At 35.4% G+C, this 13,352-nt stretch overlaps 1 pseudogene; it reads left to right on the top strand.

The window, feature by feature from the left end:
• The first annotated feature begins 46 nt into the window (after positions 1 to 46).
• LOC119530496 lies at positions 47 to 5,644 on the top strand (annotated as a pseudogene).
• Positions 5,645 to 13,352: the final 7,708 nt, after the last annotated feature.

The following is a 13,352-nucleotide window of genomic DNA, read 5'->3' as shown; positions in this document are numbered from 1 at the left end:
TTCAAGAGGTCCTATTTACAATGGGTTCACACCCACAGGAAAGCAGATGAAGAGTAAGAATATGTCTAAAAGGGGGTACATAATTCAATCTACCAGAAGGACTTTATAGAATATTTTTCTTAGGTCTCTTTTTTTAAGTCTTGCACTGTAATCTGCTTAAAATGATTCTGGTATTGTTTCACCTGAAGGTGTAACGGTCCATTGGAGTCCTTCTTGCCTAAACTGTTCTTTGTTCTGAGTATAATTTAAAAATAAACACACTAAAGAAGAAGTAAACCTGAGGGAGAAGAATCATCAAAATTGAAATGGGTAAATTTTTTCCTATTTGCCTGCTAGTGTTCGTAAGTCAGAAAATGTACTGTCTCTTTTGCTCCATTTCCCCCATATTTAAATACGTTAATACGTTCTGCCCAAAACACACAGAAAGAAATGATTTCTCTCCTTAAAACAATACAGTACTTTTAAAGAGCTGGAGACCTTGGGTCTTAGATGTTATTTATGGGTAAAATCCTATTTGTTGAATTGCTAATTCTTTTTTTTTTTTTTTTTTTTGGCATAGCATTTTTGATAAATGAGATCTGTATCAATTTGAGTGAGAAAAATTGTCTTGTGATTTTTTAGTACCCTTATAAAAGAAACGAAAATGTATCCTCTTATTTTAGCTCTACAAGGTGACTAAAATGCCTTTAAGTTGTCTGCTATCCTAAATGAAAAAAAAAATCCTATTGTATATAGAACTTCCATTAACCAGGGGTTATAGTTGCCACAATGTTAGCATTCTTCTCTCTCCTCTAAACCATCCTTTTTACATTATTTTTTTACCAAGCCACAGTTCATATAATCAGCTGTTGTTTCTATCTTTATATTGCAGATTTTATCCCGATCACTGGGACCATTAAGTAAGTAAAAGTACCCTCTTGGAGACAATGAGCTCTGATCAATTATCTTTTAGTTTTCTGAATGCACATGGCAAATGTCTCAGTCCCTGCTGTGAATAAGGAAGGAGTAGTTATCATTTTTATTTTGAAAGCAGGAAATCATAACACCTAGAGAAGTATTCATAGACACATGCAACAGATGGCCTGAAGGTGAGTGCGCATCCTTAATTCTCAGCCCATTGCACGTTACAATGTTACAAAATTAGAGTTGAGGATATGGCATCACTCTCCCAGATATGAGTGTGAGAAGCTGGAAACCCACCCTTGCAACATAAATGAGAATTTGTTTTCATAAAACAATTATATATTTCATAATATATATATTTCATAATATATAGATACAGATATAACAATATCCCCTTCAGCATCCTCGTATGAGTGGAAACTTGGGATTCACTTTGGAATATACTTAAATACACAAACGGGTCTATGAAGAAATGCAGTTCAATTCAACAAATATCTGTTGAGCTGGGCACTGCACTAGGGGATTGGATTTAAAAATAAACAAGAAGAGGTCTCTGCCTTTTCACAGCCTATTGGATAAAATAAACAAGAAAACTGCAATTTCAATAGTATAAGGGGAGCTTTACAAGTACACAGGAAGGGCATTTTCCTTGTCCTGAATAGGGAGAAAGGATGAAGGGCAAGCTTCCTGGAGAACACCAAATCTGAGTTCTGAAAGATATCTAGGGATTAGCTAGGAGAACAAAGAAAACATTTTGTACCAACTGTCCTGGCAAAACCTTGGAGTGAAAAATTGGTTTGATCACTAGTGGCTTCATGCTTTGAATCTAGTGGTGACTGCAACAAAATGATTTCCAGGAAAAGTAAAACAAACAAACAAACAACAACAAAACCAAGTTTAATCAAGAAAATAAGATGAGATACTTAATTTACAGAGAAGAATAAAGCAATTATGAGCTGTCTTTGGGCATGCCCCAATTTGACATGCTTTTTAAAATCTGTCTATTCATATGCTAGTTTATGCTAGGGTTTAAATTTCAGGAAAAAAAAAACTGATTTAAAAGAAGAAAACAACCTCTTTATATTTATTTATTCATGAGAATTCTAAATGGGCAGCAGAAAGATGTGTGTGCCCTCACATTAAAGACGTGTATGTGTGTGTGCTTCTATCCACAGCCCCAACAATACAACTCTATTTTCATTAAACTTATTGAAATTAGCTTTGTAGGCATGTGGGCGAGAGCTTTAGCACTTAATTCCTCTTGATCTTCCACCTCGTAAGTCTCATTTCCTCCTGTTTCCCTGCAATTTGTTTTTAACATTGTATTTATTTGGACATCATTAACAAAGAAAATAACATCTATAAAGTTGTAAGGTGCAGAATGCTATCTCAGACATTACAGTGAGAAATCAAACAAATTCACACATTCAGCTCTTTGGTCACATGGTCAAAGAAAGTTGAAAATACATTCCATTCATGAGGTTTGGGAAGACAATTGATAGACACCACACATGGGCAAATCAAGAGCTACATGGCGATAAGAAAGAATACATGTCAACCTTCTTACTCCCCTGAAATGTAATCTTTAGATGGGGAGAAGCAACTAATATTTGTTGATCAACCTTTAATCAGAGAAGGCTATGTTAGTTCTAAACCAGGGAAGAACATATATTTCTTCTTCAACCTGATAATATTCAACATTGTTAGGAGAAGAAGGCAAAAAGTAAATTTCTATACCTTTCTCCTATACATACTTGTACTCCCTATTGTTATCTGTTATGCTTATCTGTTGTATGCTGGCTCAATGATATGTACGTTGGTGTACTTTACCTCATTTAATTTTCACAACTCTGTAAGCTGAGGAAATAAGACTCAGAAAAAACTCAGCAGTCCATCATTGAGCCAGGACATCTGACCCCATGTTCAGTACTCTATACTACATGCCTCATTCTCTCTTTCAGCAATTACACACAACTGTGGAGGGTTAATGATAATAATAGGGTTTAGCTGATCTTGCAAGGAAACAAAATTTGTGAAAATCCAAATTTAAGGGGCAGAAAATATAGATTAGGAGAAACTTACATTTTAAAGGAATTTGAGAAATCTGAATATCTTTTTACTGTAAACATGTATATATCACTTACTATGTGCCAGGAATTATGCAAATGCTTTATATGACAATCTCATTTATTCCTCAGAACAATTTTATGTGGTAGATATTATTATTATGCTAGTGAGAGGCAAACATGAACTTGGTCCTCAAGTCTGGGTCCATAGCCTGTTTTCTTCTCATCTACTCTCCACCTTACCCTCAAACTTCCTCACATGTTCAAAGTCAGGAAGTCATGAGCAATCTCTCAAATGAGGCAGTCCCTCTCAGGCAGTATATGTAAGTGGAAAAATGAAAGATCACATTTTTTTTAACCATTTAAACAGCATTTTACAAACCTTCCCTTTGCACATGAATTGGAATTCAATTCTACAAGCTGCTTAACTCATTAAGTCCTAAGAACCATATGCTCTCCTGACCCTTGCATGACTAAGGAAATATATGACTGTAGGAGAACAAGCATTTGATTTTAGAGATTTGAAAATAATAGTAAAGAAAAGTTGTATTACTTACAATAACAAAATGTCTCCTAGGTTAGTTCTTTCAACAAGCCTCAGCCAGACTGGAAATCTTAGATAGGAATCCCATCTGAAAAAGCTTGGTATATGTGCACACATGCTAAATATGATTTCCTGTAAGGTTAGGTTTGAACTGCTTGAAGCCTAGTGATAGTAAAACTACTCACATTATTCATTCCCATGGTGCCCAGAATCTCTGCCTCAGAGGCCAAGCCTATCTATCTATCTGTCCAGCTCTATTTCCAATCCCTGGAGGTCACAGTGCTTTTTGTCTCTTCTCCACCACCTGGAGGGAGGTAATGGGAAGGGAATTTTTCCGGGCTTATGGCTCACACATTCTCTGGAAACTGTAGGAGCCATTTTCAAAGGATTGCTGAGACAACATGTCTGTCACCTCTCATAAGGCAGTGCCACCAATCTTGGATACTTGGAAGTGGTAGCTCCTGAGTCTTAGGATATTTATTTTGGTGTTCAGATCTAGATTGGGCCCTTGGTTTAAGAGAAGATTTTAAAGCCTGGCTCAATTGGTTATGCAGATGGAAGTGTCTTCAGGCAGCCTGGTAACCTGCCAATATCTCCAGTGACCCATGGAGAGTCCAAAAATGTCCAAAAGCCTAGTTTATAAATTATCCACACACATGCACCCTTCCCTACTTCTAGCAATCCTTTGGGGGGTGAAAAGGGGGTAACAGTGAGGGATGAACAAATGTCCCGAGGTAGTGGTAGAGTTGATGCTTGAATAATGAATGGAGATAAATAATACTTGTTTTGGACTGATCTAAGTCAATTTGGCCACATATAACTGTTAGATTCTGTGATGGTTGGGTTCATGTGTCAACTTGGCCAGGTGAGGATGCCCAGTTGTCTGGTAAAGCAAGCACTGGCCTAACTGTTGCTGTGAGGATAATTCTTGGACTTAAATCATCAGTACGTCGATTGCATCTGTGGCTAATTACATCTGCAGTCAGCCTAGGGGAGTGTCTTCCCCAGAGAGAGATAGTTGAAGGCTTTTAAGGGGGAGGTGATAGCTTCAGCAGGCAGAAGAGAGAACTTTCATCTCTCCTTCCACCAGCCAGCCTCTCCTGGGGAGTTCATTGAAGAACTTCATCAGAGTTGCCAGCTCACAGCCTGCCCTGTGGAATTCAGACTCGTGCATCTCCACAGTTGCTTTAGACCCTTTTGTAAAATCTCATACTGAGATGCTTGGAGATGCAGATAGAAAGACATTTGGTGATGCAAAGCTAAGAGATGAAGTCCAGAGTTTGCTCTAGAGAAGCTAAGAGAGGACCCCTAGATCCTTAGAGAGAAACACCCTGGGAAAACAAGCAAGAATGAACAAGAACTGAGAGAGAAAAGCTGAGAGACCAAAGCTCAAAGACCTTTTGGAGAAAGTCATTTTGAAACTAAAACCTGGGAACTAAGGCTCAGCAGATGCCAGCCATATTCCTTTACAGTTGACAGGTTTTCCAGATGCCATCAGCCTTCAGTTAAGGCACAACATCAGTGAAGAGATACACATCCTCTAACTTTACAAGAAATTTTGGATGAAACACAGCATTTAGACATTGGACTCAAACAGAAACGATGACTAATGACTGAGGCATTAGTCAACAATCAGATAATTGAAGTAATAGATGGAAAGTATGCTTTCAAGCACAAGTACAACTTGAAAGATAAGAAAGCCCTCATTAGTCTACTAGATAAGCATGACCCAGGAGTCTTAGGACGAATTCTTTTAGAAGACATTGAGGTAGGTATGCCCAATTCCCAGAAAGCTGTTAAGGCTTTAGGGGACTAGTTGCTATTTACAAGTCATCCTGATAAGAAGAAAATTCTTTTCTTCAATGATAAGATCTGTCAGTTTTCTGTGGATGAAGAATTTCAGAAACTTTGGAGAAGTATCACTGTGGATTCAATGGATGAGGAGAAAATTGAAGAGTATCTGAAGCAATAGGGTATTTCTTCCATGCAGGACTCTGGACCAAAGAAAGTGGCCCTTATTCAGAGAAGGAAAATTCTGGATTCACAGAAAGAGTGATGATTTAAGACACACAATGAACACTTAGTTGGAGTGCTGAAGGATTACTTGGACACCACTCCTGGCAAAGAGTGAACAAAGAGTGAATGGTTTAGTCCTTGAGCAGAGAGTTACAGATAAAAAATCAAGATCTTTCTCACTGATCCTTGGAATTGGAAGACTAACTCTCTTTCCAGTCTGCTACTTAGGACTGAGGAGAGGAACAGTTCAGTTTACAGAGCAAGTGCAAATTATGAAACTCAATGCTTATTGTAATTGAATAGGTAATGAGACACATGACTTTGCATGATGTTCACTGTTACCCTTGTGTTATTTCTTGGGGAGAAGTTCTTTACATGTCATGCATGAAAATGTCATGGTTCCATTTTCTGTCTTTTATTACTTTGGAGCAGCTTGCAGATAGTCTTGAATGTGTTATTTGTTTATTCCAAAAGAACATATTTATAATAAAATAAAAAGAAACAAAAAATCGTTATGTATAAGTGTGAAAAATGAACTAAAGATGAAGGGTGAATTGTCATATATAAGTTTACCAGTATTTAGCCCAGGTCTAGATGCTGGACACCAGAAGGCTCATTGGTACCACATTTTTAGACTAAAAAAGCCTAATGGATTTAACAATACTTCATTCACTTGATAATTGAACTTGGTATTTGGATTTCTTCTTGATGTGGGGTTTGTTGTAGGAATCAATAAAAGCAATTATGTGGATACATTTTTGAAGGTTACCAATATAACTTTCCAAAAATGACGTTAAGAATCTGTAATCTCAGAATAAAAGCGCTCTCCTGACACTTCAGAACATTGGAGAGTCACCAATAGGTGCTACATACTGGGTCCAGCATACATTATAGAATCTGATAAATTAAACTTCTGTGTTTTATTAGCCTTCTCTTATGACAATACCAGTCTCATAGAAACAAAACAAAGCAAGAAAAACTTTGCTGTTGGGTATTAAATGTATATGCTAGTGCCAAACTTCAACTATCTAGTGAAGAGAGAATTAGGTTTAACTGCTTAGTAGTTATTGGAATAATCTAAAATTGGAGTTAGGAAAAATAGGGAAGTTTTAGAGAACACAGACTCTTGAGAGCTGTCCAACACACAAGGAATCATTCTCTTGGTCTAGGGAAAAGATTAACAACGGATGAAATAAATGCGAAAAAATAAAGTACAACAAAGAATATATAAAAAAAACTCATACTATTTACAGATATGTCCTGTTGATTCTGTTTCCCTAGAGAACCCTAATACAGAATCTTTTTGGTAACTATTTGATAAATTTGATAAATATTAGTGATCTTCAAAAGTAGAGATAAGTGAGAAGATGTACCCTCCTCCACCCCTTGGTAAAATGAAAACAAGTCTCAAACTGAATTCTATCACACATTTAGTAACAAGCACATACTGTATGCTTGAACAGTCTTTTAGGTGCTCTGATAAAACCTTAAAAAAAAGTTTCACTTCAAGACAAAGGAGACAATATTTCTGCTAACTATTTTAATGAGTTATGTGACCAAAAATCTGCTGGGATCACTGGCTACACCTAAGGCCATTTGGAATGAGGCCCATGCACTCAATCCTGTGTAGTAGGGATGGAGGGCTCAGTCTAGATTCTTACATCCTGCTCATACAACAGTCTCTGCAATCTTTCAGCACATCCACAGATCTTCAACCCCTTAATTTCAACAAAGAAAGAGAATCTCTAAATCTCTAATATTTATTACACAAATTAAAAAAATCCTCTGGTGTTGAATAGGTGTAAAGACAACTGAAACATTTCATAGCCAAATCTGGAATATGCCTGTCTTAGTTTGCCACTTCTGCTATGACAAATACCACACAATCGGTTGGCTTAAGCAACATGAATTTATTGTCTCATTATTTCAAAGGCTAGAAGGCCAACATCAAAGTACTGGCAGGGCTAGCTTTTTCCAAAGTCTGCAGCCTTCTGGTGATCCTTTGTTAAGTGGTGGTCACTTTCTTCTTGTATCTGCTCTTCTGGTTTTCACTCACTTCTGGCTTTTTCTGGCTCTACTTCTTCGGACTGACTACATTTTTATTTCCTCTCTTTATAAGGCCTCTATTCATAAAGATTAGGGCCCACCGTGATGCAGTTTGGCCACACTTTAATAATAGCAGTAATAATAATAGGTCTTATTTATAAATGGGTTCACAACCACAGGGAAGTGGTAAGACATGAACATGTTCACATGTTTTTTGTAGGGTACATGATTCACTTCCTAAAAATGTCCTTTGGATTAAATGCCAGCTAACCTTTCCTGGAGTGTGTACTCCTGATTATAGTAACAGATAGATTTAGACTAACATTATTATAATGGAAAAATATTTTTAAAATATAATGTCGATGATTTGGAGGAGAATTTTTTGTTATTTAAAATTCCATTTCATCTATACAGTAAGCTTTTTTCTAGCTTTATTTTTTCAATGGTCTAACATCTTAATTATATATATATCTAAGAAATTTTTCTGAGTAAACAATATTAATACTTCTTAAAGTTAAAATAGAGTAAGAATCTAACCCATTTGTTCACTACATCTTATCTTATAGAGAAATAAGACTGTGGTCTAGAGAAAAGAACATAGATTTTAGAATCATAAAATCGAGGTCAAATTCCAATTTTTTCATTTACTAGCTGTGTGAATTTTGACATCTTACTGAAACAATATCTCAGTTCTTTGTTAAGTGGGGATAAAAATAACATGTTAAGTGGGGATAATAATATTTATGTTATTACTTACATTTACATCATGGAATAATATTTAATGTGTCTGGCACGTGGGAGGTTGTCATTAAATAGGAATTATCTGTTTTTATTATCATGAGGGTTTTGCAAACTAAGATAAATTAATATTTTCATTTTAAACAGGCAGCAGAGTATGGTCTATAGTTCAAAAGGCTGAACATCTCAATACTGTTCTTTGTTCTGCATGTAGAACATTTTAATGGCCTGGGTTTGTAAAAGGGAAATAAGACAGATATCCTATTCAGGCCTGAACTGGAGAATAGCCACATTCTTGACTTTTTTCTTCAACCCCTCCTTCTCTTCTTCCTAAAACTACTTTAATTTTTCATTAGCATTTCACCTATCAGAGCTGTAACATGATTAAAGTAACAACAAAAAAGGAGAGGCTGTGGTTAATGGAAAAAGCAAGAGTTATGTTGTTGTTTTGTTATCTATGGCTTCATTTATTCTATTTTGATACTTTTTTATCAAGGCATGGAAAATGAAATGCAAACCTTAGTATTTAAGGTTTCTAGGCCCTACTCCTTCTCTTAAGAAACAAATCAATATCACATTCTTTTACTCTGTGGGTATAAGAACCACCTCTCTCAGAGTCCTTTCTGGAGGACAGATCTTCAATTCACTTGGAGTGAAAGAGAATAAAATTGTTAGACTATTGATTTAACCAGCAGGGCTTAAAAGGCCATGTATGACAACAGTTTGCTTTAAAAGGCTATAATAACCTCATGAGGAAGCTCAGGACCTAATCTGTTAAGACTGTTTTTTGTATTCCCAAACAGGGCATAGGTTTGCTCCTGATTTTCGTTAATTTGATGAGGAATATATTGACTCTGGCCTTTATTTTAATTGCATTTGGAAATCAGAACTACCCAGCATGCTTTAGTACAAAACAGTTACAAATGTCATTGTAAGAGGGAATGCAATAATTACTTGTATCTGTATTGCAATTTATAGTTTACAAAAAAATCTTTTACTTAAGTCGGCTAAGAAGCTGCTGTATTGTAGATCCGTTGCTAATGTTTCAAATGTGATATTTATTTTACTTCATAAAAGAAGTACAAAGAAAGTGATTACACAATTGAATTTGACAGCAGAATGAAAATACATTTTCTTATGTGAATGTTATCTGAAGGTAATGAAAAATAAACAATGTTTTCATTATTCTTTCCTGGGGAGCTAAAAAAAGTTTGCCACTTTACGAAATTGCCCACAGTTGTCAGCCTTTTTTGATAATTATTGCCTGTGCAATAATTATATTCTTAAAGACAATAGTACCAATGGGGGTGGGATTCCTAAATTAGTCAGCTACAACTTGTTAGTTCCAGCTCTGAATTACTCATAGGAGCCTGCACACTAAGGGAAGACCTTAAAGGCATTCATTTGGTATAGCCTCAAGTTTGCAGTTTAAATCTCGTCTGTAGCATCACTTTCTAATTATCCTCTAGACTATTCCTGAACACCTCTTGTCCTGGGGAAATTCTATTTGGTGAGGTGCCATCATGTCCTGGAGAATGACATGTTGCAGGGCAAAGAGCACTGGTCTTAAGAATCAAAACATAGGTGCAGAACACAGACTGGGTCTTACCAGCTTATGTAGCATTTGAACTTTCCTTTTCTTTTCCTTACCTCTAAAATGAGGGAGATGAGTTAAGATAAATCATGACAAAACTTTTAACTTCACCTTAAATGGTTCTGTTATATCAATATATTCAAAACCTCACTGTTTAAATTTCCCAGAAGCAATGACCAGTTTCACCGTGAGTTGCCTAGACTTTTGTAAGGAGAGTTTTCTAAACTCTCTCATTATCTAGTTTGTTCTGCTATCTCCTGTCATTTCTACAAACCAGAATTGGATCTACTTTCTTGACCAACCAGATAAACATTGAACTAAGGTACAAACTGGTTGTTCCACTGTAGAGTCATCTTTTCCCCTTTGCAGCCAGAAGATATTCAGGAAGAGGTGTATTTACAAATCCCTATAGTCCCCATCAACCATTAACCTAAATGTTTTAGGCCATAGTCTTTACTTTGATCAGTAATATCAGCAAGGGTTCCAAAATGACGATTATGTAATCCTATGCTTTCTTCTACATTATTCACTGGCCACCTTCTGTATATTCTGGAAAATTTCCTATGGACTTTATTCTACTACATCCAGGCTATTACTTTGCTTGCTTTTAAAACTATCAAATTGCTTATGTGTATATTAGATTTAACCTGTAATTACTCCTAGATTTCTTTATTGTACTTAACACTCAGCTAATCACTCCACGGTGTTTTTGGTTCCTTCATCTGTTTCCAGCCCAGGTTAGTCAATGTACATATTACAGTGAGAGACCATTCCAATTCATCAGTTTCTTTTATTATGCAGCACTAGGGCTGACACTATAGAAAACTCTGCTTTTAGCCTCAACACCCAAATTGGGGTTGGCTTTTAGTGCATGAGGTAGTTTATTTGCTAAAATATATCCTTGTAGCTTGTTTTTAATAATAGCTATCTGGAAATGAGAATTGCCTTCTACATGGTTATCTCTCTGGGTTTATGCATCACTGATTGATTTCTAGTCCATGGAGTTTTTGTTTTAGTTGTTTAATCAAACAACACTATTTTAAAGGCTAAGTTGCTTACTTTTAGTATCTTTCCTTTTATATCATAATAGACTTTTAAGAAAAACTTCCTGGTATATGTTAAAGTAAAACTTTAAAGCCAATTTTATTATCTCTCTAATTCATTTGATGAACCACCTAATCAAATAAAAATGTCAAGTAGTTATGCAACTTTATTTCTTTTGTTTTCATTCAAATTTTTATTATGACAGTGACTATTTCATATAGACCTAATTTTCACTGATATGCAAAGGTTTAAGACAATAATGCATTCAGAAGACCTTCTATGTGGAACAGAGTCTCATTTTTCCTGGCTTCATGTGAGCATAGCTGCTTTTGTTCCTATTGAAGTAGTTAATAATGTTAACCAGAGTTAATAAGAAATGTTTGAACATGCTGAATGTTGACTTTCTGACAAATGTTCTCTCAATTTAAACTGCTAAGGCAATATAATCATACAAAAGCAACCTCAACCTTTTTTTAACAGTATAGATTAGTTTCTTTCCTTTCCAATTAGGTTTAATCATTTTCATGAAGGCATTTTAGAAAAAATCATCTCTTCTTATTCATTCCAAAATATTGCTAAGAAGGCAAAATATTAAATCATACTGATAAAGTATAGGATAAAAGACTGAATTCATGTAGGAACTGGGAACTGCAGCTTTCTTTGACAGAAAATGCTCTCTCCCTTCAGGCCAAAGTGAATAAATATGTTGCAATTGGTGTTTCCAAAGCATGTTGTCTTGGAATTCCAAAAACAAAATAGCATGATTTACCTAACAAGCTGGCTTTGTTTTGGGGAACATTTTAATCACCTTACATAAGTTAGTGAACATTTAAGTTTAAAAAGTTGGGAGGTAGCCTGTCACAATAAATGGATTGCTTAAAAAAAAAGAAAAGACATAATGATAATTTTGAAAATGTCTTAAGTATTGACATTCTCATAACATATTATGGAGGTCAAAATAATTGGGTTCAGTAGGAATTATGCCATGTGCAAGCATTTCCATGTTTCTGATTTTAATGAGAGTTCCGAATGACGTCTCAGTTAAAACACTGCTTTCTCATTCTCTGTTCCAGTCGGCTAGAAGGAATGGATATTGTGTTGAATTTAACTATAGGCCCTATACAGGAGTATCAGAATTATAAAATATAATGGCAGAATAGGTTATGTATGAGGATTTTGAAATGTCTAAAGTGAATATAAATTTCTTCAATGAACAAATATTTTCATCTAAACCTCACCTATCATAAGAATCTGTGGGTATATAAACAGTTATGCCACTGTCTCTTCTAAAAGAAACACTGCAGTTGTTTTTATTAATAATCAGAGCTCAGTGAATGAGATATATAAACTCAAATATTCCAGTACTCTGTCCATGGGTACCTAAGAGGAAGTTACATCTAAGACTGGCATCAGCAATTGTGATGGAGGTAAACTTACTGTCTTATACTAGAAAGAGGATTGGGTCTGGAGTTAGTCAGATGTGGAGCTGAATCCTGAAATTCCTACTTACTATGTTAGGCAAGTTACTTATCTCTCTGTCCTAACCAGTGTCAGACAGCCATTATTATATCTACCTCAGTCATTCTGAACACTAAATGAGCTAATGTTTGTGTAATATCCAGTATATAATAGTGCTCAATAAATGCTATCTCATATTATAATTATAATAGAGAAAATGAAGAAACTATGGCATAAATAGTTCAAATAAGGAAATACCATGAACACCCAAAAGAAATTCTGGCTTTAGAAATTGGTGAAATATAGCAAAACTATAAGAATATTGGAAGAAAAAATCAGAAAAATATGTAATTAACTTGATATGAAGAGAAAAGTGGTGAATAACCTTTTTTCTTTGCCCCAATGAATGAAAGCTGGAACTTGCCATTACTGTCTTCTTTGTATCCCGTGCTAACATTTGAGAAAATAAATTGAGATTTATCTTTGCAATAAAATGTTGAGTCAGATAAAACGAACTTCAGCAAGAAAATTAAAATATGTGAAAATGTTAATGTCATCTTTAAAGAGAAGTTTAGTAACTATTGTTTTCACATTGTAGAGAAGTGACAATGATAATGAAGAATGGAATAAATTCAGGGTTTTGTTGCTGTTGTTGTTAAAAAGAACATTCTAAATGAGCTAAAGGCCTAAATAATAAAACCTGTGTGTTGAATGCATAAGCTGCGGGATGTGATCAAAACGCACCTTCATTTTCATCTCCAACCATCCCTTTAACCTTCCTTCAGCAAGTCTATATCGTTTTGTCCTGAGATGAAAATTGCAGCAGGTGCCATAGCTTTTCTGCTCACATTAGATAGTAGACATCCTACAGTCTTTTTATGTCACGGTCGCAGTTCAATCTAGTAAGCAGAATGTCCAGTCCGAGACATTGATCTAATGTCAA

The sequence above is a fragment of the Choloepus didactylus genome, chromosome 3, assembly GCF_015220235.1.
Source record: "Choloepus didactylus isolate mChoDid1 chromosome 3, mChoDid1.pri, whole genome shotgun sequence".
NCBI classification, from domain to species: Eukaryota; Metazoa; Chordata; class Mammalia; order Pilosa; family Megalonychidae; genus Choloepus; species Choloepus didactylus.
The sequence above is the reverse complement of the archived record's forward strand: the minus strand, read 5'-3'. Positions and strand labels throughout refer to the sequence as shown.